General features: G+C 42.0%; 1 protein-coding gene across 1 annotated transcript in view; it reads left to right on the top strand.

Annotated features, from left to right (window-relative positions):
* Positions 1 to 27411, top strand: part of CLSTN1 (calsyntenin 1) — a 65295-nt gene that overhangs the window by 1129 nt on the left and 36755 nt on the right. The window lies entirely within an intron of this gene.

Genomic DNA, 27411 nt, shown 5'->3' with positions numbered 1-27411 from the left:
TAGATCATGCGAGGGTTAGGTGGCCTCCACAGAAACGAGAAACCCCTCTGATTCCCTAGGATTGTAGGATCAAAATTATTTTATGGTTAGGTGGCATATAGTGTTTCTTGGCTAATTGATTACCGTCTTTTAACCTTCATCCACTTAATCTTCTGATATTGCCTGGTCTTGCCAAGGAAAAGCTTACGCATTGCAGATACTGTATATGCTTCTGAATGGGTCTTGAAATCGTAAACATTTTCCATGGCCCCGGAGCAGAGTGATCTGGATGTACTCTATCCAGTGCTTGAATCTGTCTATTCCTCTGATTTGTTTTTTAAATCAAATTTTGGGGACTAGGTTGATAGATGTCTAGATGAAATGGCCATATTTAAATTTAGCAAGCTTTTAATAATTCTCGTTTTCTCCTCCTTGGCATGACATAAGGAGAGAAGTATGGTGTTCACAAATTAAAGGGCAGAAGAGGCAAATGCATCTTTTGTTCCGTGTCCCTTTCTTCACACGGAGGATGATAAACTTTGAATACTTCTTTTATTTCATTTCTAACATTCTGTTGACTCAGTCAGATTCAGCTCTTACCCACTAAGTATCTAATGGCTCTCAATTTGATTTTTAAAAGTTACATCAAGCTAAGTTTGAAATGTTCTTTCCAGATGTGGGATGGAGTTCTGAAAGTCTAATATATCCAAGAGAAAAAATGTCAAAGTTTTGCTTCTCTTGGGGAAAACCCACACATTTTAAAAATATGTGCTTGGATTGGTATTTTTGGAACAGTTCAAGTATATTTAGTCAGTGATAGCATTTCTTGTTAAAATTCATGTTTTCTTAAGTTTGCACATTCACCTACATTTGCTCTTCATTATTTAATTACTTTGGTTACTTAAACAGCATACATCGTAGCTACTGAATATCTTCATTATGGTGGGCTGACAGAAATTTGATGTGAAAGATGTGTTGAGTATTTGAGTAATTTGTAATTTGCTAACTTTTTCTAAGCTTTTCTTTTGGTGCAGTTATATACTTCAAACTTCTTAGTCTTCAAAATAAAAACATTTAGACGTCAGTGATTGTTGCTTTTGTTTTTCTCCACTTGCAAGTTAGAAAATATCTCAGATACTACATGAAGTGCTAATAAAACAATTTCATTTTGAAATAACACAAATGAGTTTCATATGTAAATATGCAATTTGTGGAGATACTTTCTGTGGGCTCATTTTAAAAGATGATCATTTCAACTAATATCTGAAATTTTTTATTGCTGCAAGACTGTATGGCATGAACTACTTCATACTCTTGCTACTTCTAATAATTGTTAATGAGAGATTATGTACAAACTACTGGAGAGAATGATAGATTTTCTAATATAAATTGCATTTTGACTATTATTTAGTTGTTTTGTAGAGACCCCCAAATTTCACTTTAATTGTAGCTATAGTTCTCAAAAAAACATCAAGTAAACTGAAATGTTAGGAAATATATTCTTGGCATGCCTTGGATGGTCAACGTCTGCAGACTGCCTGCCTTCTCTCCAGTCTTGGAGATCTGGAAATATGATCAGGAAATAGAAGATTGAAGTAGAGAAAATAGAAATCTCATATGAATATTTAAAAAGATGCAATCATATAGTGCATTTCAAAGCCAAATAAGTAATATCCACTGTTATTTTTCCATTTGTATACAGTCTTCTCAGAGAGACCTCTCCTTACCATCCTGTCTGAAATCATCTCTCCCTGAACTCCTGAATCCTCTTTTCCCTGCTTCAGTGTTACATGTTTCCATAGCGCTTATCCCATTCTGGCCCTCTTTAGTTATTTATGTTGCTTATTGTCTGTTACCCTCAGTAGAACATATGCCCCAAGGTGGAAGGGTGTTTATTTCGAACATGTATCCTATGACCAGCACGTGGTAGGCACACAACATTTGTGTGATTAATGGATGGATAACTATCATTTCAGTTTAGACAGCATAGTATTTTTACATCTTAATTTTCACGTGACAGATAAATCCTATATACTGAAAAAAGCATTGTAGACATGGAGTGTAAAAACTTAAATTCTGCAATGTGGATGTGGGAATTCATTAGTAGGTAAATTTTCAAGGATCCATTCTGTTCGTTGCCGTGTTGGGGATATTAGATGATAAAAATCTGCCTCAGCCTTTGAAGTTTGTAGCTCTGTGGCTACCACTGAGTCCATTTAAAAAAATACTGTAATTCTCAGCTTTTTTTTGGAAGATGGTTTCTTAATATGTTACCTAGTTTTTTAGAAGCAACTATGAGGAAAAATGTCATTTGAATGTAGACTTCAGTATTATCCCTAGTCTAACATTTTTAATGCTGAAATTAAATGACATTTACTTCTCATGGGGGAGACCTATAACTTCTAAAAGAATAATAAAACATTACTAATTCTGAACATATTCCAATTTAAGGGCTTTAACCCTTTTAACTGGAACTTTCAGTTAACCAAAATTCATCCTTTGGCTGTGTACCTCTTTTAGGAGAAAATTCATAAAGCCAAGCAGTTCAAAGGGAAGGTTTAGGACTTCATATCCTACATTACGTGTGCCAATATTTGATTTTTAAGCAAAAAGGAGCAACTAATATTTCAGTTTTAGATAGGAATATGACCAATAAATGAAATTTTTATGAAATGTAAAATATTATTTTTGCATTGAAACTAGAAAATGCCATAATTTCATAACATTAGTTTCAGAACTTGGTTAAGCTTATTAAACCAAGTGCAAATGTTTAAAATGAGGAAGCTGAGATAATTAAAATTTTAGAACATAGATAAAAAGGATTGAATTATTTTTATTATTGCTTTCTATGAGTGGTAAATGTAATTTTTTAGAGTTTTCATTTATAAGAATTGAAATAAAATAGAAGATCTGTTTATCCTCAAAACTACCAAGACTCTGTTTCTCGTGTGTTCCGCTAGTCTATGTCCTGTCTGTGGATTTGCTTATTCTGGACATTTCGTATCAGTGAATTCATGCTATATATGGCCTTTTGTGACTAGCTTCTTTCACTTTGTATGATGTTTTCAGGGTTCAACCATGTTGTAGCATATGTCAGAACTTCATCACTTTTCATGAATAAATAATATTCCATTATATGGATATACCACATTTTGCTTATCTATTCATTAGTTGATAGACATTTGGGTTATTTCCACTTTGAAGTTTTATATCATTATAACTTGCTTTTTCTGTGGTCTTGATTTGCTAGGAAAAGAGTTGCTTGAAGAAATGTATCTTTACAAATGAAATTTAACATGTTGATTTGCCATAAAATACAGATTTTAGTGGAGTTTCAGGAATATGGATTCAAGATTGGTGGAGATTAATTATGCAATGTTATGTTCTTGCATTGTTTTTTAAAAAACCAATGACCTCAAAAGTGACATTTGACACCAGCAGAGGCCTTGCAAAGGCCACAGATGGGAACCCTGAAACGGGTGACAGCCTCCCTTCCCTGTGTGTCAGACTGACACAGGGTACCCATCTTTTCCCTAAGACCCTCTGCCACATAGGAATTGGGATAGTGTATTCAGTTGTCTCTGATTTGGTAGGTCCTTTCTCCCCTATGTTTTAGGCATATTTTTGCTCATTTTCTCATTTAGCTTTAGAATATTTTTATTAGATTAAAAATTTTCACAAGATCTGTTGCTAAGGTTTTTTTTTTTTTATTTTTAAAGTTTCTTGGCAAAGATTCAGTTACTTCAAAGTAACTGAATTTAGAACAGCTTAAAAACCTATAAAACACATCTGAAAGTTAACTTCTTTCCATTCCAGAACCCCAATGAGAAGTATGTGGCAGCGTACTAAAGGAAGAATCATATTTTTCTCTTTTACCTTTCTGGTCAGACAGGAATAATACCTTTCAGCCATCTGTTCTGGGCCAGTCTGATTCTCTTGTGACTAGAGCTTATGTTGAGCCTGCTACTTTTCAAGTCTGCCTTGATCTGTACTTCCTTTAACTCATTGTTCAGGACAAAAGATTACCTTTTTCTATTAATATATTCATTCTTTTTTTAAAGCAGCTTTATTGAGATATAATTCATATATCATAAAATTCATCCTTTTAAGGGATACAATTCAGAGATTTTAGTATAGTCGGAAAGTTGTGCAACCATCACCACTATCTAATTTTAGAACATTTTCATCACCCCAAATAGAAGCCTGTTAGCAGTCATTCCCCATCTCCCCCTTCCCCATCCCCTGGCAACCGCTGGTCTACGTCCTGTCTATGGATTTGCTTATTCTGGACGTGTCATATCAGTGGAATCATGCTCTATATGGCCTTTTGTGACTAGCTTCTTTCACTTTGTATGATGTTTTCAAGATTCAGCCATGTTGTAGCTTGTATCAGAACTTCATCACTTTTCATGGATAAATAATATTCCATTATATGGATATACTACATTCTGCTTATCCATTCATTAGTTGATGGACATTTGGGTTATTTCCACTTTGTAGCTATTTGGAAAACTATTGCTATGAAATTGTGCACAGGATTTTGTGTGGACCTATGTTTTCAGTTTTCTCAGGTATTAACCTGTGAGTGGAATTGCTAGGCCTTACGGTAACTCTTATGTTTAACATTTTGAGGAACTGCCAGACTTTTCCAAAGTGGCTGTACCATACTACACCTTCTCTTGACCTCCATAATCACTCACAGGTGCATCTTTCTAACCAAATAGATATTTCACAATTTTCAAGGAGTTTTCTTATTAGACTTTTCAAAAAAATTTTTATTTTTTTGAGAGATGGAGTCTTGCTCTGTCACCCAGGCTGCAATGCAGTGGTACAGTCATAGCTCACTGTAGCCTCAAACTCCTTATCTCAGGCAATCCTCCTGCCTCAGCCTCCCAAGTAACTGGGACTAAATTTTTTTTATTTAATTTAGCCTGGCTAAATTTTTTATTCTTTGTAGAGAGAGGGTCTCTATGTTGCCCAGGTTGGTCTCAAACTCCTGACCTCTTATTAGACTTTTAAGTTGCTGCTTTTTTTCCTTCTCTAGGTGCAAACTGGCATTTCATCCGAGCAATTCCTTCCTTTGCCATTGTCTCCCATAGAATTTCTACCCAGGACTTTAGCCTATGAGTTGAAAGGAACTTTGAAAGTTCTGTCCTCTATACTTAAGTAGCCTTCCCTGTGAAGCAGACGTTTCTCTGCATGTCCCTTAGTGTTGCTCATTCAGCTTCTCTGGGAACATTACTTGTGCCGGGCACTTGCTGACTCACGAAGCAGCCCTGTTCTTAAAAACACTGTTTGAGACTTTAGTCAGCTTCTCTTAGAACTGAATCTTATCGCTCCTTTGTATCCAGCCCTGCAACTCTGTGTTTTGCCACCTCTCGCGTTAAGAGTCTGGGAGCCTTTGGGGCCTAGAGCTTGATGGCTGGTGGATTTCTGAGGAGCCACCTGCAGGATAAATACCTGGGCCCCAGGAGCGGGGTTTAACTTCATGAAAGGGACTGGAAAAAAACCTAGAATTCTCCAGCTACAACTAGTTTAGAAAATGACATTTCTTCATTCATTATGTTTTCTGTTATGCTAACTGGTTAAAAGTGCTTTGTTAAAAAGTAAATTATTTTTTCTAGTCCTTTCATTTTATACTTTAACTATTCCTTATTTACCCAATCTTCATCATCACATAAATCACTTAGAAATATGTCTTTAGATTCTAAGTGAGTTTTAAAACTCAGTAAAAATGAATGTCGTCTCTGTTTATATACTTAAAATGTGACAGACATATTCTGAGCTCTTCCTAATACAAAATTTTTCTTATGTAGTACTTTCATTTTAAGAACCACCTAGAAACAGTCGAATGTCATAAACTTTTTTTTTTTTTGAGACAGAATCTCACTTTGTTGCCCGGACTAGAGTGAGTGCCGTGGCATCAGCCTCTATCACAGCAACCTCAAACTCCTGGGCTCAAGCGATCCTTCTGCCTCAGCCTCCCATGTAGCTGGGATTACAGGCATGCGCCACCATGCCCAGCTAATTTTTTCTATATATATATGTTTAGTTGTCCATATAATTTCTTTCTATTTTTAGTAGAGACGGGGTCTCGCTCTTGCTCAGGCTGGTCTCGAACTCCTGAGCTCAAACGATCCACCCACCTCAACCTTCCAGAGTGCTAGGATTACAGGCGTGAGCCACTGCGCCTGGCCTGTCATAAACTTTTATATTAAAGAAATGTAACTTCGGAATGATATGTATAAGGTTAAGTGCCTTTAACAGAATGTAATTTATGCCATCTGAAATGCAGAATCCAGTCACATTTAGTTTTGCATGTTTCAGATATAGTTGATAGTAAATATTGATAGGTCCAGCTACAAAATCTGAGGGGCCAATGAAAGTGTGGGGCCCCTTGTTTAAAAATTAAGAATTTCTTTTTATTTATTTCTTTTATTTATTTATTTTTTTTTGAGAGACAGTGTCTCACTCTGTTGCCCAGGCTGGAGTACAGTGACATGATCATAGCTCACTGCAGCCTTGAACTCCTGGGCCCAAGCAATCTTCCTGTCTCAGCATCCCCAAGTAGCTGGGACTGTAGGCACATGCCACCACACCTGGCTAATTTTTAAATTTTTTGGTTATAAATGGGATCTCGCTGTGTTGCCCAAGCTGGTTTCAAACCCTGGCCTCAAGCGATCCTCCCACCTTGGCCTCCCAAAGTGCCAGGATTATAGGCACGAGCCACCATGCTCGGCTAAATGAAATTCTTAATAGGCTGGGTGTGGTGGCTCATGTCTATAATCCCAGTGACTAAGGAGGCTGAGGTGGGAAGATCGCATGAGCTCGGGAGTTTAAGGTTGCAGTGAGCTATTATCATACCACTGCACTCTGTCCTGGGCAACAGTAAGACCCTATCTCTTAAAAAAAAAGAAAGGGTTTCAATATGGCACCAGAGCATTAAACCGTCCATGAGACCCTTCTAAGCATGGGGCCTGGCACACGAAGGAACCTAGCTTTGCATATTGATCCACTTAAATGGCAGAGTATTTATAGTCAGAATGTAGGCCTAGCAACTGAGGTTTTCTCCAGAGCATTGATCCTACGGGCATCCTCTCAGGTGAAGCAGCTGATGCACCTCTTGGCTGCACCTGCTGGCTGATCTCCCCGTCCCATCCCCACCCTGCACATGGGAAGACTCCCATCTTTTATTCTCCAGTGGCCTCCAGGTGGAGGCTGCCCACTCTTTTTTTTTCTGCCCTTTGCTAGGTGCCGGGGACAGACTGTACTCAGTTCACAGTAGACAATGAGAACAAATCCTAGATAGAGGCTTAATTGGAGAATAGGGTCGCTTATGATTTGGGGGATTGAAGTCCTGTGTCAGGCAGATTATATTTACCTTTTAAATGCCCTGACTAACTCATGCCGGTTTCCTATTACTTATGGAATTAGTAACAAGGATAACAGAAATAATTAAAATTCTTGGATAATCCCTAATCTTTCTTTTTGCCATGCATTTTAAACATTTGTCAGAGTAGTAAGTAAGTAGCAAAATGCACTGACTTGAATTTAATTTTCTCATTAAGCCCTGCTCACTCTGGGCTAAAATTATTAAAGGAACAGTGGGGGGGACTAACAGGTGGGCCGCAGTCATTCTTGGTGTTTGAGCACCTCAGTTGCTGGTGCCGTGTTAATGGTAGGGATCTTGATAATCCTAGACTGGATTGTAAAGCCCTGAGTTGGCAGGGCCTGATCTTGCCTCTGAGTTGTTTGTAAATATCCATTGATATCTGCTCATGATTCCTGTATAAAACGTTTTCATTTGGCATGGGTTCAGGAAGTCTGTGCCCAAGTGTACGGGAGCCTTCTCTTGCTTGGCTAAGAAGCAACTAATACACACCTAAACATTCAAAGCCTCGGACAGAAAATAAATATTGACTTAAATTCTTTTTTATATGAAATATGACATTTTAAAACTTTCTAAACTGGAACATGTCAACACTGGGATAATTTCATAACATAGCCTTTCCCCTCCCTTTTGCTGACTTTAGTAATTACTACAACATTAATGTTTGTTTGAATGAAATGTGGTTTTAGAGAGGTCATTAATGCCAGTGATGAATGTATATTTGTTTATTCACCTCGTAGTTTATTGACCCCATATTTTCTACAATTATTCTTTCTGACTGTTTTAAAAGGTTTGAACTTTTTATCGCTACTTAGAGTAATGCATATAACAGTGGATCTGAACAGATTGTGTCTTTGTTGCATTTTTCTTGTTCATACGAAGTCTCTCTTAGGTGGTTGCTGAGGCAAAGGGGTGAGAGCAGAGAGCCGAGAGGATCAGGGTGTGTGTGGAATGAGGCGTTCCAGGTGGATGTGGTCAGTGGTTTAGATTTTCGGGAGACAAATGAACACAGGAGGACCGAGGAAAGGCAGTTGGGCTGGTGATTGAGGGGTCATTAGTGATCTTCCGCAGTACGCAGCGCGGAGTGGTTCTTGGAGGAGCCTCCCTGCAGGGGTGGAAGGGCTGGGTATCGACCCAGGCAAAGGACAGAATGTCAAGTGAGTAAGGTATGCGGAGGTTCTGGGTGGCGGAGGTTCAGAGTGGCTGCTGGGTGGTGGATGTCCGAAGTCTCTGGGGGTCACAGTGACAGCATGAGGCTAAGCCCTGGCAGAGAGTAAGGGCAGAGCCTGGAGAGCCCTTGTGTCCAGTCAACTTGGCTTCTGAGTGTCTTCTGCTTGTGGGGTTGTCATTCCTGGTGGACAGAGTGAATCCAGAGGCAAAGGGCCACTTAGGCCAGGTTTGGTTGTTAAGGCCTGAGGGAGAAAGGTAAAAGGGTTTCCTGAGGTTTCTGTTTTATCTAGAAACTCAGCTCAGTGGGTAGGAGAGCAGGTAAGGATTTGGGGCAAAAGCCTTGGCTTGGGATAGAGCAGTCCTGACTGCACTTCCTTATCGTTTGGAAAGCCAAGTACAAACAGGCAAACTGAGGCAAGCTGGTGCTGAGAGCAGCGTGGAACCCCGACACCTGAGAAACCCCCAGCAGTGGCTAACAAGGGTTAGTCCGTGCCTAGTTCTGGTCCGATCGAGACCCTTTCACCTGAACGCTCAGGCAGGTTGTATTTCTCCACTCTCAGGTCCTCGTGCCTGGGTAAGCGGAACTGCCTGGCCCCAGCTGAAATTCCTTGACCACCTCCTCTCTGTGGGATCTTCCAGTGACTATTCAACTGCCTGAGCCCAGCATTTTGATACATTGTTTCCAGGGACCTCAGCCATTTCTGAGTCCCAGATGACCCAAAAGACAACTCATACTATCTATTAGAAGTTCAAGTTGGAACCCAAATGTATTTTCTCATTGGGAACATTGTATAAACTGTGTAAGCTCCAAAAGTGACCATCAGAAACCTATTTAACCTGTAATAAGTGGAAATTGAGCAAATGTGCAGTGAAAACACAGCACACATACACGCACACCCCATTACAATATAAGTACAGTTGATCCTGGAACAACATGAATTTAAATTGTGTAGGTCCACTTATCCGTGTTGTTGTTTTTTTTTTTTTTTTTTCCCCAACGAAATGCAACAGTATTTGCGGGATGTGAAACTTTTCAAATTCTCGGGTTCCTCGGGGCCAAAGGTGGGATTTGAGTATGTGCAGATTTGGGTGTGGATTGGGGGTCTTGAAACCAGTCCCCCCAAGGATACTGAGGGAAGATTGTTGTTACATAAACCAGTGATGAAGTACTATTAAAATTTTGCAGTGAGTGGGCCTCGGAGTGGTAGGGTAGCTCTAAAAGATTTTGCAGGGAGCAGCGTCACTATCAGTCCCTCCTTGGCTCACACCTGGGATGAAGAGGCGATGGAGTTAAGAAAGTTTCCTTATTAAAAAACAAAATTAGAGTTAATTCTGCTTCTTCCTGTAATTATGTCTCTCCGTCGTTTACATTGTCTCTTGCTTTTTCTTTTTCGTGTGTGTGTGTTTAAACAGTCTTGCTCTGTTGCCTGGGCTAGAGTGCAGTGGCATCATCATAGCTCACTGCAGCCTCCAACTCCTGGCTCAAGCGATCCTCCTGCCTCAGCCTCCTGCACAGCTGGGACTACAGGCGTGAGCCAGTGCGCCAAATTTTTTTTTTTTTTTTTGTAGATTTGGCTTTGCTGTTGCCAGGGCTGGATCCCTTGCTTTCTTGAGTAGGGAAGGTGGGTGGAGTTCCAGTCTCCAGGCCCAGAACTGCCCGTAATGTGCAGCACGTGCTGCTGCCTGTGAGGGACCCTCACAGGTGGACAATTAGTGCCCGTCCGTGTGGGAATCAGGATCTTGTGTGCTTGTGGATTTTTACCTTGGTTTCCTTTTAAATTTTACTACAGGACACATTGTAATAAGGAAGAAGGCGAGAGCAGGTGAAAAGATATAAGTAAGTGGTAAAATCCGGTTTATTTGGGGTTATTCTTTGGTACAAGCATAGCCTTTTCACCTTATTAATATTTTCATGAGATCTAGAAAAAAATCAAGGCTTTAAAAAAAAATTCAGTAGTTAAAAAGATTACCATCTTTGTTTTTCCTTACAAGATGGCCTTTTTGAGACCTTTAAACGGTTGATGTCATTGTAAAACACTTTTTGTAGCTACCCTGATAAAAGACGTCTATGCTGCTGTTTGCTTTATTTTCGTGAAAAATCTTTTGGGGTTTTGTCAGAATCTGGTTTTGCCCGTGGAATAGTGCCACGGACAGGTACCTGCGCTGTGTGCCTCAGTGGGAAAGGTTGAGAACGGCTGTTCCGGGGCAGTTTGCTTGTTTGTTGTGGCCTTGTTCTTGATTACCAGTGATCCGGTTTTGGCCCGGACTGCATTCCATAAATCCAGTTTCCCCGCGAGAGGTTATCTAACCCTTCTTCCCTTTTATGATAGAGTCCTTTGCAGTTAACATCTGGCAACTTGCCTGCCCACTTAAATAAGCTCTGCTTACTTGTATATTAATGCATTAGAATGTTAAGTATTTATTTAAACTTAAAAAAAAAAATCTAATCTGTCTAAAAATCAGCTCCTGAACTTTATGGCTAGAATTTTAGAAATGGAATTTCTAGAATTTAGCCCATTCAGGAAACAGGTGAAGTTTTTCTTGTTGCCAGTGTGATGCTTTTATAGCTCAGAATATGAAACTCAGGAATGATCAGTGGAGTCCAATCTGGAGTGTCTGTTTTTTCTGTAATAAAGAATATTCAGAGAGCATAAATTTGGGTGACTTTTTAACATACCTCTTTCGTGTGCAGTTGAGCTAGGAAAGTGGATTATCAAATGAGAGTGGAATTTTAAAAATTCTGGATGGCTAATACATCATGTTAACAAAGTCACATTAGTTTTAGTTTTGCATACTATGGTCCAATCACAGTTGTAGAGTTGACAAGAACTTTAGAAATTATCTGGTGCAGCTTTTGATATAAGATCCCTCTACGATGTGTACTGGCATTAGTTATTCGGTCTCTGCTGGAACTCTTCTAATCAGGGAGCCCCTCTTGTTTTGGAGGGCAGCCTTCCCTGTCAGAAAGTCCTTGGTCTTAGTTCTGCCTAAGCTTTGGCACCACAGGAGTATAGTGGACCGGCTAAGAGCATAGCTTCTAGAACTAGACTGTTGAGGTTCAGTTCCCAGCTCTGCCACTCACCAGCTGTGTGATCTTGGACAGCTTAATCTCTCTGTGCCTCAGTTTCTTCATCTGTAAAAAGGGGATAGCAATAAAATACATGTCTCACAAGGTGGTCAGGAAGATTAAACAAATTTTATAAAGTGTTTAGGACACTATAGTAAATGTGTGTTTGCTATTTTATTAACTTAATTCCTTGTAACTTCCCTCTTCCCCTTTTAAAATGGAAGTGAAATTTATGTACTGTAAAATGAACAATTTAAAAAAATTAGTTTTATTTTTTAAAAGACTTTATTTTTTTTTGTGGAGTTTTAGGTTCACAGCAAAATTGGACGATACGGAAATTTCCCATATACCCCCCTCCTCTCCCCCTCAGCCTCCCTCACTATCATCATCCTGCCCCAGAGGAGTATGTTTGTTACAGTTGATGAACCAATACCGAGACATTATCACCCAAAGTTCATAGTTTCCATTACAGTTCACTGTTGGAGTGGTTCTGACAGCTGTGTAATAGCGTGTATCCACTATCGTAATACCGTACAGAACAGTCTCGCTGCCCTGAGAATCCTCTGCTCCTGCCGGCTTATCTCGCCCTCCACCCCAACCCCTGGCAGCCATTGACCCTTTTATTGTGGTAGTTTTGCCTTTTCCAGAATGCCATATAGTTGGAATCGTACAGTATGTGGCCTTTTCAGATTGACTTTTCTCGCTCAGTAATAGGCATTTGAGTTTCCTCCATGTCTTTCCATGGTTTGACAGCTCATTTCTTTTTAGTGCTGGAAAATATTCCATTGTCTGGACATACCACAGTTTGTTTATCCATTCACCTACTGGAGAACATCTTTGTTGCCTCCACGTTTTGACAATTATAAATAAAGCTGTTACAGGCCGGGCGCATGGCTCACACCTGTAATCCGAGCACTCTGGGGGGCTGAGGCTGGCGGATCATTTGAGCTCAGGAGGCGGGTGGATCGCTCGAGGTCAGGAGTTCGAGACCAGCCTGAGCAAGAGCAAGACCCTGTCTCTACTAAAAATAGAAAGAAATTAGCTGGAAAACTAAAACTATATAGAAAAAATTAGCCGGGCCTGGTGGCGCATGCCTGTAGTCCCAGCTACTCGGGAGGCTGAGGCAGGAGGATCGCTTGAGCCCAGGAGTTGGAGGTTGCTGTGAGCTAGGCTGACACCACGGCACTCTAGCCTGGGCAACAGAGTGAGACTCTGTCTCAAAAAAAAAATAAAAAAATAAAATAAAAATAAAGCTGCTACAAACATCTGTGTGCAGATTGTGTGGACTTAAGTTTTCAGTTCATTTGGGTAGATCCAGCAAGTGTGATCGCTGGATTGTATGGTAAGAATATCTTTAGTTTTGTCAGAAACTACCAAGTTGTCTTCCAAGGTGGCTGTACCATTTTGCTTTCCACCAGCGAGCATTCCTGTTGTTCTACATCCTTTCCAGCATTTGGCGTTTTTCAGTGTTCTGCATTTCGACCATCCTAGCAGGTTTATAGTGGTGACTCATTGTTCACATTTTCATGTCCCTGGTGACATAGCATGTGGAGTATCTTTGCATATGCCTACTTGCCATCTTTAGATCTTTTCTAGGGAGGTGTCTTTTCAGGTCTTTTGCCCGTTTTTTTTTTTTTTTTTTTTTAATCATTTGTTTTCTTATTATTGAGTTTTCAGAGTTCTTTGTTTATTTTAGATAACAGTCCTTTATCAGATATGTCTTTTGCAAACATTTTCTCCCAGTCTGTGGCTTGTCTTCTCATTCTCTTGGCAGTGTCTTTTGCAGAGCAGAATTTAAAAATTCTAATAAAGTCCAGCTTACTAGTTATTTCTTTCATGGATCATGCCTTTGATGTTGTATCTAAAAAGTCATCACCATACATATATGAGGTCATCTAGATTTTCTCCTGTGTTTTCTTCTGGGAGTTTTGTAGTTTTGCATTTTTTTTTTTTTTTTTTTTTTTTTTTTGTTGTTGTTTTTTTGAGGCAGAGTCTGGCTCTGTCACCTGGGCTAGAGTGCTGTGGCTTAGCTCACAGCAACCTCAAACTCCTGGGCTCAAGCAATCCTCCTGCCTCAGCCTCCCGAGTAACTGGGACTACAGGCATGTGCCACCATGTCCGGCTAATTTTTCTATATATATTTTTAGCTGTCCATATAATTTCTTTCTATTTTTAGTAGAGATGGGGTCTCGCTCTTGCTCAGGCTGGTCTCTAACTCCTGAGCTCAAACAATCTGCCTGCCTCAGCCTCCCAGAGTGCTAGGATTACAGGTGTGAGCCACCGCGCTCTTTTTTTAGATTCTTTTTTCCTTTTTTTTTTTTTTTTTTCTTTTCTTTGAGACAGAGTCTCGCTCTGTTGCCCAGGCTAGAGTGCTGTGGCGTCAGCCTAGTTCACAGCAACTTCAAACTCCTAGGCTCAAGTGATCCTTCTCTCTCAGCCTCCCGAGTAGCTGGGACTACAGGAGTGCACCACCATACCCGCATAATTTTTCTATTTTTTTATAGAGAATGGGGTCTGGCTATGTTGCCCAGGCTGGTCTGGAACTCCTGGTCTCAAGCAATCCTCCTGCGTTGACTTTCCAAGTGCTAGGATTACGGACATGAGCCACGAAGTCTGGCCTGTTCAGTGTTTTATATATTAGGATAGAGTAGCAGCTTCCAAGCTCCTTATGTGCCGTACTGGAAGCTGGAAGTTCCCAGCATAACATTTAAAAATGTACAATTCAGTGGTATATTCACAGTGTGCAACCACCACCTCTATCTAGTTCTAAAATGTTTTCATCACCCCAGAAGAAAACCTCATACCCATTGAACAGGTACTTGCTCCTCCCTTCTTCCCCTAGTTGTCAGGCAACTGCTAATCTGCTTTCTGTCTCTATGGATCTATTTATCCTGGATGTTTCATATAAATCGAATCACAACATGTGACCTTTTATGTCTGGCTGCTTTCACTTAGCATAATGTTGTTGACGTTCATAATGTTTCTGAGGTATATACATGTTTTAGCTATCGGTTCTTCATTCCTGTGTATGGCTCGTTGTATAGTATAGATATACCCCGTTTTGTCCATTCGTCTGTTCATGCTTGTTTTGGGTTGTTTCCACCTGTTGGCTATTATGAATAGTGCTGCTATGAATATTCATGTGTAAATATTTGTTTGAGTAGCCGTTTTCAGTTCTTTTGGATATATACCTAGGCGTGGAATTGCTGGGTCATATGGTAATTCTATGTTTAACTTAGTGAGGAACCGCCAAACGGTGGCTGCAACTTCTCACATTCCCACCCGCAGAGAAGTTTACCGTGCCCTCTCCCTCCCCACATAACTTACATTTCCCAGCCAGACCTCCTCTGTTCCTTCAGCCTTTCTTTGTGTGACTTTGTTTCCAAAATCCCCACCAGCCAGCCTGGTTTCTTTCTCCTCGAGTGTCTCTGTGGTGTAGACCCTGCCTTTCAGATGGGGCAGAGAGTTCAACAGTTCCCTGCACAAGGGCAGCCGGGAGTGGCATGGGGGCTGGCACTGCCAAGGCCCCGGCACCGCGCGCTGTTTAACCGCACTTCTCCCCTTTAAACTTGTTTTGTTCCAGTGCAAGTCTTTGCGTTTGTCCTCGTCACGCTTCATCTCGTCACATCTGACCCTCCATTCCGTCAGGTAACTTTGAATCCTGACTCCACGTTGCACCTGTTCTTGCTGGTTTCATGTCATTCTCCAATTTGGTGTGGCGGCTGAAGGGAGCCAGCCAAGTACGAAGCCCCTGGAAGGTTACCAGAGGTGGTGCCAGGTTCATTATCCAGTGACCTTTCGGGGTGGCCACTAAACCTATTGTGAGTCCACCCACCTTTATTTTTATCCAGTTCCCATTTCTCCACCTTGTTCTTGGTCACCAGGAAATGAGGAGATGCCTAATCAAATGCCTCAGCACAGTTTACTATTTCTGGAATTTCAAATGAATGGTGGTAAGTAAAGTTTGTGGCAAGGTGCTTGGCACTAAATAAAGTATAGCTGATGTTATTCTTCCAGCCTTCCTTGGCTTTCCTGATAGCCCTCTTAAAAGAGAAAATGTTTAGAGAACTTGTTCTTGTAAATGATGTCATCAGCTCTTTGTGATCTCCTTTCCTCCTCTAAAGACACAACAACCAGTCTAGAATTTTGTGCCTAGGTTGCAATGTCCATCCTCTCCCCATTTTGAAAATCCAAGTTTCTTAAAGGTCAACCCTAGTGTGGGTTGGCGATACCGTGTGTCCTGGGATTGAAAACATCCAGGATACCTCAGGGAAAAACATCCTTTTCTTTCTTCTCTCTGTCCTCCCCACTCTTGGACTTTATAGTTCTCTCATGGTATTGATTCTGCTCTTTCTAATAAAAATAATTATGTGCTTCCTGAGAGCCTCAGTGGCAAAATTAGATCGAGCAGTTTCATTTTCTGTGTTTATCTAAAAATCTTAACATTTATTTTATAAATAAGAACTCTTATGTAAAACATTAATCTTGTTAGTATTTTAGAAATGTAAGTAATAAAGGAACAAAAAAAGGGGGGAGCAAGGATAGAATCTTGCTTTTTCTGACTGGCTTTCACAGATTTATTAGACACTCCTAGTCAGTTTATGACGGTACTTTGGGTAATAGCTGTTAAGAACTTGGCACTGACAGTAAATGTCAGCAGGTCTCGAGTACTGGGCGACTTTTTTGAACTCTATATGATGAAATTTTCCATTGTATATGAAGGTCAAGAGACAAAAACCACATGCAGAACTTGGAAATTACCACTGGACTATTATGTTAAGGTTCAGATAGCGCCCTGTCCTATTTTAATTCAAGACAAATGTAATAAAGAAGAAAGAAAAGGGCAAACCTGGCCTGTATTTTCTGATAACACTGCAAAATAGGGAATTGAAGGAAATCATGGCTTGTACTTTGTTGCATAACTAGATTTCTGACTGGCTTGCATTGTAAGAGTTAATTAATCAACAAATGTTTATTAATTACAGGTCAGCAGTTTGAAATATTCCAATAGTGCTTTGGCAGTGGATTTGTTGCTGTGGTGCTGTATGTTTTATTCTGGAGAAAACTGCGTAAACATGTACATGCTCTGAATAATTTGCGTGGCTGGCTTATTGATGAAGGTGGTCGGAACATGTGCGGTATGAACTGAAGGGCTTACAGGGTTCTGTTCCGAAAACATTTTCCTCCACCAGCTTGCATGGTGCCCTGCACTCTTAGTTGCATTTCTACTTTTATATTAAATCGTTGAAGTTCTTTGCAAAATGAGATCATGGGTACCTTAAGTCATTACCGTTCATTAGCGCCCAACTCAAACTCATTTCTCAGACTAACTGGCTGGTGTTAGCAGGACTGTGGGGAAATGGAAAGTTGGAGCAGGTGAGTTTTTATGTGATGCTCATGAAGTGGTTAGGAAAATCCGGGAGCATTTACTGAGTGAGGAGGAGGAGGGGCAGGTACCAGGGGAGGCTCTAGAAACCTGGTAGCAGCATATACAGAAAAGGCAGTGGGGTGATGTGGAAAATAAAATTCACAATTTTGCATTGCTTTGCCTGTGGGGAATTCTGTAGGTTACATTTCAGAGGATTAATAGTCATGCATGAGATGATTTTGCTTGCGGAGGGCTCTTGTGCTAAAACAAAAGCTAGGAGCAGTGGCCATAGCTGGTACCAGTTGTGAGTAAATATCCTAGAGAAACAAAGCTAAGGGCAGGTGCCCACCCAAGGTGGAACATGCAGAGGGCAAAGTGAAAATAGCCCAGTAAGGTGATGAACCTCACTACTCTTGCAAAAAAGCTTTCCAAATGGCCTCTATGCATGAGCCTTCTGTGATGCAGTTCTCTGTTGGGGAGTGCGTCAGAATCTCCTAGAGAATGTTCTAAAGCAAACCTGCTGAGCCACAGATCAGACTGGCTGACTCAGACTCAGGCTGGGGCCCAGGAGGTGCAGTTAGACGGAAGATGCCAGCAGGTTCTGCCTGGCACCACATTATGGACCACTGCTGCTGTCAATGAGTGGAGACACCTCTGAGCTCTCTCTGGTCTGGTCTCCCCTCCTCTGTCAGGAGACTCAATCAATGAAGTTTTCCCAGTTTCCCACCTCTGCCTACTCCAGAGATAAAAACATCTGAACGAGAAAGACATTCTCTATCTAGCTCTGTCCCTTCCTCCCCTCGGCCCCTTTTCACTCCTGATAGAACTTAGTTCTGAAATACTGCTTCTCAATATTCATATGTGAACATCTGCTACCTGGGGCACAGAGCTTGAGAAGAACTAATAGTGCCTCTGAACCTAACCCAGCACCCATCCACTTTCCTCAAAGACCCCCGAGTTCCCTGGAGATGTCGACCTGCAAAAGGTGCTTTTCTTGGAGGCACCCACCTTTACGCAGGATCTCTGGAGTATTCCAGGGTTCAGACCTGAGTGTGTGCTCTGTTTCCAGGGATACTGCAGCTAAGGGCACGGCTCCCGACATGGCTGGGGTCTCTGTCCCTGGTTGGGGGACAGGGATGGCTGTAGGTTATTAATGACCAGGACCCAAGAGGAATCCTGTGACCTCAGGAGTGCCTCCATCTCGGCTCTCCCAAATCCTAGGGGCGACCTCCTGTTTCCTAAATGGCCTCTAGGAATGGCCTTCGCTGTGCACCTTGCCTGTCGACGTCTGGAACTTCTGCAAGAGTCACGCAAAAGCTTTTGCTGCTAGAAATCTTACTGCCATAGGTGGACGTGAGGCTCCCATGTTAGAGTGGCTGCCACATCACATTTGTGACATTAAAGAGAGGCTCTCAGTCAGTACATGTGAGAGTTGTTTACGAAGCTCAGGGATGGAAATAAATGTGGAATGCGGACGTTACTGTTAGACTTGCTGCTTGTATTTTGGAGGGAGGTGCCTGGCCTGTTAATTTCGTGGGGTAAATCTTAATACTGAGTAAAAAAGAATTTGATTAGAAAAATAATTGACTTCTGCACTTGATCCTACTGAAGTGTTTTTATGTACTTGCTAGAAACGTTTGTGAATGTGAGATTAAGGTAGTTTGGAAAATTAAATATAACATTTTATGAAAACCCACGTGGTAGAAAATCGAGCTAATGGTTAACTGGAAGATAGACTGTTTCAATGTAAACAGTACAAAACATTTTTGTTGGAGAGTTCTTTAAAATATACACATTTCCCTGATAAATATTAGTAAATAAAATATGCTAGCCATCCTTGATGGCTTATGGCCAGCTACTGTCCCGTGCAGTAGATGGTGTGTGCATGGACGAACTCTCCAAGGGCCCTCTGCAGCATGTACCTGGACTTGTCTGAAGAAGGAAGCCCTCGGATCTGTCCTGCGGCCGTCATCCATCCACCTGCCCACCTGTCCAGCTAGTTTCCTTCTCGTCTTTCTCAAAACAGTGAATGAGAATTTTTTATTTATTTATTTATTTTTTAATTTTTTTATTTTTTATTTATTTATTTTTTTCTGGAGCCAGAGTCTTCCTTTGTTGCCCAGGCTAGAGTGAGTACCGGGGCATCAGCCTAGCTCACAGCAACCTCAAACTCCTGGGCTTAAGCGATCCTCCTGCCTCAGCCTCCCAGGTAGCTGGGACTATAGGCACGTGCCACCATGCCTGGCTAATTCTTTTCTATATGTATATTTTAGTTGGCCAGATAATTTCTTTCTATTTTTTTTTAGTAGGGATGGGGTCTCGCTCTTGCTCAGGCCAGTCTCGAACTTCTGACCTTGAGCGATCCACCTACCTCGGCCTCCCAGAGTGCTAGGATTACAGGCGTGAGCCACCTCGAACGGCAGAGAATGTTTTTGTATAACCTCCTGAATAATGTCACAAAGATGCCCACCTATAAAGGTAATTAGGGAACCAATCCAGGAAGCATTCCTCTTGGAAGTTATTTTTTAAGTTATTCACAATAAGAGCATAAGGTTTTTGCCCCTGTCACTTGCACTCACCGGTATTCAAAGCATATTCTGTCATTTCAGCTTCAGATGAACTTCTTTGTTACTTTCAACCTTTTTCTGTGTCACAGCCCTTAAGCTCTCTAAAGATGTAGCAACCTTATTTGTATTTTTTCTTTGATCTCTTTCCTGGGGTAGTGTGAGGGGAAGTCTCCGTGAACTGTTAGGATATAGCTGCCGAAGGCCATTAAATGCCGGTAACATTTTAGCTGGGCACAGTGGCGTGCGCCTGTAGTCCCAGCTACTCAAGAGGCTGAGGCAGGAGGATCACTTGAGGCCAGGAGTTTACCAACCTGAGTAACGTAGCAAGACCTCGTCTCTTAAAAACAAAACAAAACAAAACGGCAAAATTTTAGAACGATAAGCATGAAAGAAAGGCAGTCTCACAGTTTGATTTCTAGTTACATTGCAGTGCGGGATGAAGATGCCAGATTTCTGAGGGTCAGTTAGTTAGCAGCAATTTCACTGTACTTTTGGAATAGTGACTTTTGCCTGGACTGGCTTCTGCAGACGTGAGAAGCCCCTAAACCTCCTGTCAAGTGTTCTGTGTAATGTGCATTTTTTTCCCCTGGGAGAAGGCTCAAGGCTTTAGTCAGACTCTCAAGAGCCTGTTATCTGAAAAAGTTATGAACTTTGCTTTAGAAGGTCCTGCTACTTTAATTACAGACACTCAGTTGTCTTTCAGGTTTGGGGGTGCTATATTTAAGCCAGATTTAACAACAGAAACATTAATTCCACTTGGCTTTTTTTATCCTAATTTTTAAAAGCACACTTGTGCTCATCACATCCTGATTTCTCAAAAATAGCATTGTGGGGTGGGCTCAGTGGCTTACAACTGTAATCCCAGCACTTTGGGAGGCCAAGGCGTGAGGATTGCTTGAGGCCAGGAGTTCAAGACCAGCCTGGGCAACATGGTGAGACCCTGTCAATACTAAAAAAAAAAAAATTAGCTGGACGTGATGGCACATGCCTATAGTCCCAGCTACTCAGGAGGCTGAGGCAAGAGGATTGCTTGAGCCCAAGAGTTCAAGGCTGCAGTGAGCTATGATCACACCACTGCACTCCAGCCTGGGTGACAGAGAGAGACCCTGTCTCAAGGCAAAAAAAAAAAAAAAAAAAAAAAAGCATTGTAACTGCTGCTGTGTCTTGCCTAATCTTGTAGCTTAATCCTTTGGAAAGTCATTCTTGGTGGTCAGCAAAACTGAGCACACACAGTGCCTGGTATGTGCACATCGTTCAGTAAATATGAGCTGTGTTTGATCTTGAATATAACACAATTGGCGGCCAGGAGTGGTGGCTCACACCTGTAATCCTAGCACTCTGAGAGGCTGAGGCAGGAGGATTGATTGAGGTCAGGAGTTCCAGACCAGCCTGAGCAAGAGTGAAACCCCATCTCTACTAAAAATAGAAAAATTAGCCGGGTGCGGTGGTGCACACCTGTAATCCCAGCTTCTCGGAAGGCCGAGGCAGGAGGATTGCTTGAGCCCAGGAGTTTGAGGTTGCAGTGAGCTAGGCTAATGCCACAGCACTCTACCTGGGACAACAGAGCAAGACTCTGTCTCAAAAAAATAAATAAATTAAAAAAATAATGGTGGCGAGAGTGGGAATGACATCAAAGAAGACTGGCCCTATGTTGACCACTGTAGTGGCTGACGGATGAGTATATATGTTCATTATTCTGTCTACTTTTGTGTCTGTTATAAATTTTACATAACATAAAAAAATTGATATAAAACTTGTTTGGTTCCATCCATTAGGAAGGTTACTGTCAAAAAACAGAAAATAACAAGTGTTGGTGAGGATGTGGAGAAGTTGGAACCCTGTGCAGTGTTGGGAATGTGAAGTGGTGCAGTCACTGTGGAAAACAATATGGCGGTTCTTCAAAAAATTGAAAATAGAATTACAGTGTGCTCCAGCAACTCCACTTCTGAGTACATACACAGAAGAATAGAAAGCAGGAGGTATTTGTATACCCATGTTCGTAGCAGCATCATTCACAATTGCCAGATGGTAGAAGCCACCCAGTGTCCATTGACGGATGAATGGATAAACACAGTGTGGTCTGTCTATACAATGGGATGTTATTCAGCCTTAAAAAGGCAGGAATTCTGATACATCCTGCAAGGACCAACCTTGAGGTTATTATGCTCATGAAGTAAGCCAGTCACAGAAGACAAATACTGTATGATTCACTCATATGAGGTGCCTAGAGTAGTCACATTCACAGAGATGAAGTAGAATGGTGGTTGTCAGGGGCTGGGCTGGGCTGGGAGAATAGGAAATTATTGTTAAATGGGTACGGAGTTTCAGTTTTGCAAGAAGAAAAGAGTTCTGACGCTGGATGATGGTGATGGTTGGATAGCAGTGTGAATGCACTTCATACTATTGACCTGTACACTAAAAAATGGTTAAGATGGTAAATTTTATATTGTGTCTTTTACTACAATTAAAAAAAACTTAATTGGAATTTGGAGGGAAATGAGAAGGCCCACTTTAAAGCTGTCAAAAGTTGGGATTATAGAAAGTATCATTTTGCTTCCTAAAACTACTTTGCAGAATGTGCTTCAAAATAATATTTTAATCAACCGTAACATGAAAGCTCTCTGAGGGCAGGGGCTGTTTGATTCACGCTTGTTTCTTTAGTACCTAGAAGACTGCCTGGGGCTCAGGAAAGAGGGCTGGGTGGATGGAAGGGGAGAAAAGAAGCCCCCTCCCCTGGATCCTCCACAGCCCTGTCATCCCTCCTTAACCTTCAGTCTCGGGTGGTGACAGCCGCCCTGTCAGCCGTGTGCCCTAGAAGCCTGGATGCCACCCTGCAACCTCACTTCAGCTCCCCCTGTTCTCGTTTTGCCCCGAGGCACCTCTTGCCTCATCCCACCCTGAGGCAGGTGGTCTTCCCTGAAGGGGCAGGGCTCCCTCATTCATCCTCCTTTGCCATCAGGCTGAGGACAAGGACATCTGGGCTCCTTCTCGTTCTCCTCTTGCTCATTCTCCGATCTCGTCTTGTGACACCTGCATACGTGTGTCATGTTCCCTGACACGTGGCGCCACGTGTGGCTCCTCAGTCTCTGAGCTGGGCTAGTGGTAGCCCACGCCCAGTGACAGACCCCTTGGTGGATGTGCCGGCAGGTGTCTGAGCCTGTGAGCCCCCAGAGGGCCAGATCCAGGTGTGCGGTACTTGAAACCATTCTCACCTTTTATAAAATGACCAAGCTATGGGTGCAAGGCTTGTCCTGTGAAAAGTGTATACACACACTAGGAAGGTTTCACTGTGCTGTTAAAAAGATTAATTGCTTGTTAGCTTAATTTAAGGATTTATTTTATACTGAATGCATTTTTTTTCCTTTTTTTTTTTTTGAGACAGTGTCGCTCTGTCGCCCCAGGTAGAGTGCAGTGGTGTCGTCATGGCTCACTGCAGCCTCAAACTGCTGGGCTCAAGCGATCCTCCTGCCTCAGCCTCCTGAATATTGATAGTTGGAACTACAAGTGCACCACCACGCCCAGCTAATTTTTTGTGTTTTTAGCAGAAATGGGTCTCTTGCTCAGGCTGGTCTCAAACTCCTGACCTGAATCGATCCTCCCCTCTCGGTCTCCCAGAGTGCTAGGATTACAGGCATGAGCCACTGCGCCCAGCCTGAACACATTTTTATTTCAGAAATTAATTTCACATTGATGTAATGCACACATTATGAAAGTGGCTCTTTTAAAGTATATGAGCAATTTTAATGTGGAAAATGTTTGTTTTCCTTAATGAGGTAGATCCGAGTCAGTGGTTCCCGAGGGAGCAGGGAGGCAGTTGGCACCCAGAGGATTTCTGACAATGTCTGCAGACAATTCTGGTCGGCACGCCTGGGGGAAGGTACGCTGGCATCCAGCGGTTGGAGGCCAGGGATGCTGCGCAGGACGGGGATGCCACGAAACGTCCCACAACACACAGAGCGGCCTCCACGGCTAAAAATCAGTCTGGCCCAGAACATCAGCAGCGCTGAGATCGAGAAACCCTGGTCTAAGTAATGTCTCACGTATAGGTTTTTCATCACTTTAAAATTAAGTTCATTTGGGATTGTTTCTTTTCCTTTATTGAACAAAAGGGACAAAATAAGGCCTCTGCAGAGTCAGAGACTGCAGGGATTCCCGTTGGCCGTGCTGTGTGTTTGGGAAGATGACGGGAGGTGGTCATGGCGGTGACGCCCTAAGCCTCCGCATCGCTTAGCTCGGTCTTTCTGCCCCTCCTGCCCTCCCACCCGCAGTTATTTCTAAAACAGTTTTGCTTGTGGTTAGTTTGTCAACAAATGTTTGTGGAGTGTCTGTGTGGCAGGCACCGAGCGGGCCCTTTGCTTAGGTTGTTTATGGTCCTCACGAGGTTGCGGAGGAAGGTCGGTGCCATTCCTGGTGGACGACGCAGAGGTAGACACAGGGCGGCTAAGTCGTCGGCTCCCAGAAGCAGAGCAAGTCAGGAGCAGAATTCAAACGTGAACCAAGTGCTGTCTGATCCCAAGGTTCCTGCCTTTCCCACCGTCCCACGCTGTTCAGAACTTTGAAGGGACACCTGTTGCCGACAGCATTAGGGATTGCCACCGTGCGGCGTGGAAGAGGGATGCTCGCAGTGTTGCCCCAAATTACAGGTCCAGCTGCACCTCCACCTACCTTTTTATGTCATGTGTATTTTTATTCGTTTAAAATATTCCCTCAAACCCAAGGAACCTCAGTGATCCTTTTAAGGCTGTCCTTGAGGTCTCCAGTGGTGCTTCTGGTGGCCCCTCCGTTGATCTCAGAGCTCCCAGCTCTCCTCTGGACACGTGGCAGAGTCCCACTTCCCACCCTTTGAGTTTGGGTGAGGCCCTGTGACTAGTTTTGGCCCATGAGCTAGGAGGAGAGGTGACCTGTGTCCCTTGTGGGTGGAAGACTCAGCTCCTACAAAGAGCTCTCCCTCTTTGCCCTGGCGTGGGCAGTGGGCATACCTGAGATAGTGGCAGCTTCGCTCTCTTGGTGTCTGTGTGACTGCGATGGGCCACCTGCCCACTGACAAAGTCCCCAACACTGAGTGCATCACTCTCCTCTCTGACTTTCTACCACGCTTTGTACGTGTTTTCATCATAGCCACGTCATTTTGGAATGCAGATGGTGTTTGCATTCTCCGGCAAAATGTGACTTAAGTTCCCTAGGAGCCCAGCACCTTGCAGCAAGTGAGCCTTATAGGTATTCAGGGAAGATTTGTTAGAACAAACTCAGGAGTCAGTAGCTATAAGAAGTGAAAAGGACCTTTGACATCAAGCTGGTTTGAAGGACCAGGGATGGTCTGGGGTGGTTTTTTTGTTGTTGTTGTTTGTTTGTTTTTTTTGGCAGGGTCTCTGTTGCCTGTGCTAGTGCAGTGGCGTCATCATAGCTCACTGCAACCTCCAACTCCTGGGCTCAAGCGATCCTCCTGCCTCAGCCTCCCAAGTAGCCACTGGGACTACAGGCATATGCCTGGATGATTTTTAAAACAACAGAGGTCTCGCTGTGTTGTTCAGGCTGGTCTTGAACTCCTAGCCACGAGCTCTTGCCTTGGCCTCCCAAAGTGCTGGGATTACAGGCGTGAACCACTGCACTTGACCTGGCCTGATTCTGATATGTTTATTATATTAGCACTTTGAGAGAGTGTATGTCTTTTTATGTTTTTATTCTGGAACTGTATGAATATCTTACCTATTCCAAATGTTTTTTGAGGAAAAAAACAATCATCTGGAGATCTTAAACATATAGTTGAAGACACTTTTCCATGCATATCATCTTTAACGAAGGGCCTACTAACACTCCTTTGGTAGATAACTAGCAGGATTTTCAAATCAAAACCTGGTAATTTGGAGCATGCAGTCAAAGGTGCCTTTCGCCACCTGGTGGCAGTATCTCTTCATTGCAGAGTCTTCTGATGGACCAGGGTTGAAAACTGAATCTGCAAATAACACGTAACATCATCTAGAATTTCTAGGTGAAATGCCTACAAATCTCTTGAAACATTCAGCTGTTGTTATTTAAGGGCCAACACGACCAACCTAAGTGTTCTGAAAGAAGAGACATCGAACTCTCGTTTGGAGGCAGTGGGTTTCTCCTTACAGATGGTCCCTGACTTACGATGGGGTTGCATTCTGATAAACGCATTGTGAAGTTGAAAGGTCCTAAGTTGAGCCGTTGTAAGTGGGCACTGTCTGTATAAACAGATAAACCAGCAGGGAGCCGTGTGTGGTCTGGGTTGGTGTCTGGGCTACCGTGGTGTGCTGTGGTTAGCATGCAGGCTTTGGAACCAACCTGCCAGAGACTTTTACTTGCGTGACTTGGGCACGGGACCAGCCTCTCTTTAGCCCACGGAGTTGGGATGAGCTAAGGAGGCATGTCTTTTATCTTTAACGTTAACCCTGAAGTTGACTATTTTATTCTTTTCATCTTGATTTAGAGATCATTTCTAATGACTGAAATCTACAACCACAAAAAACTAGGCATGTCTTAAAATAATAGGTGTATACCCCAGATACATCCCATAGAAGGGGTACATCCCTTAGCAGAAGGTCTGATCGCCAGCTTTGCTGTTCCATTATTTTAAGTTAATGCTATACCATTAAAATTTTAGTTGGCTTTTTAATGATCTGGAATGTGATGGAATGAATCAGGTATAGACTTTCAATATAGGTGACAGGGTCCTAAACTTATGGCCAGTTGTCTCTTGTCTGTGATTTTTTTGGGGGGATGATTACAGAAACATCAGTCACTTGTTTCTATAAATGTTTTATAATGGAAATTGAATGTGATGAAATATTAAAAATATCATTCATTAAATATTTAAAAGTTCAGTCTTTGGAACTGGCCAAATCTCATCATTCTACTGCCAGTTTAAAGGAGCAATTTAGAAATTTTGAATTTTATAAAATCAGAATACTTGGGAATACAGCTATAAAATCATTTTTTCCTGAACTGATAACCCTTTTTGGCTGTAAGCCTTTCCATTAGGGCTGCAGAAACCCACGTTTTATGTTACTGCTCTTCACGGGTTTTCTATGACTTGCCCTGCCTAGTGTCTTCACTTTCCTGCTGGGTTAAATAAAGGCAATTTAGTTTAAGTCTCAGGAGCATTATGGACTCAAATATTAGAATAATCTGCATTTTTTGCACAATTTTTTTCTCTTGTTAAGGCACTGTCATTTAAACATAAACCTGGAATACTCGAGATAGAATTCAGGTTTACAAGATGAAAGTGTGAAGAGAGAGGTGTCAGATGGCAGTGGAAGCATGTGTGTTTCTGAAAAGTAAAAGTCTCAAGAAGGAATAACAGAAATGGCATGCATTATCCATCTTGCTCAGTGAAAGAGCTGCAGTTGAAATTGTTTAAAGTAGCAAGTACAATGAATATTGTCACAAATTGTGTTAATTTTTGAAGCGGTGTGGGTGCTGACTACTAGTAGTATCAAAAATATGTTCAGGATTGTTTTGATACCTGTATTTATAATAAAAAATGTTGGGGGGGTTGATGAGTTTCTGTCAAAAGCTGTTCCTGTGTGTTACATGTAACAGACGTGGTAAATATTTGTTTACAGTCTTTGTTTAACAAACCATGCATTGAAGTTTAAATGAAGTCAACAAAAAGGAAATAGGTGTATGGATATGTGATTTTGAGATTAAAGTTAGTCTTAAAATGTAAATAAAATGTGGAACGTGAAAAAAAAAAAAGAATAATCTGCATTTTTATATATTATGCTTGTAATTTTATTGATAAAACCTTAAAGTATGAAAACAGATGAGAACCAAATATTGCCATTAATGGCAAATGGAACTAATAGCTTGTGTTTTAGAATGAGAGACTGGTGACAAACAGTGGAGT

The sequence above is a fragment of the Eulemur rufifrons genome, chromosome 8 (genome assembly GCF_041146395.1).
Source record: "Eulemur rufifrons isolate Redbay chromosome 8, OSU_ERuf_1, whole genome shotgun sequence".
NCBI classification, from domain to species: Eukaryota; Metazoa; Chordata; class Mammalia; order Primates; family Lemuridae; genus Eulemur; species Eulemur rufifrons.
The sequence above is the reverse complement of the archived record's forward strand: the minus strand, read 5'-3'. Positions and strand labels throughout refer to the sequence as shown.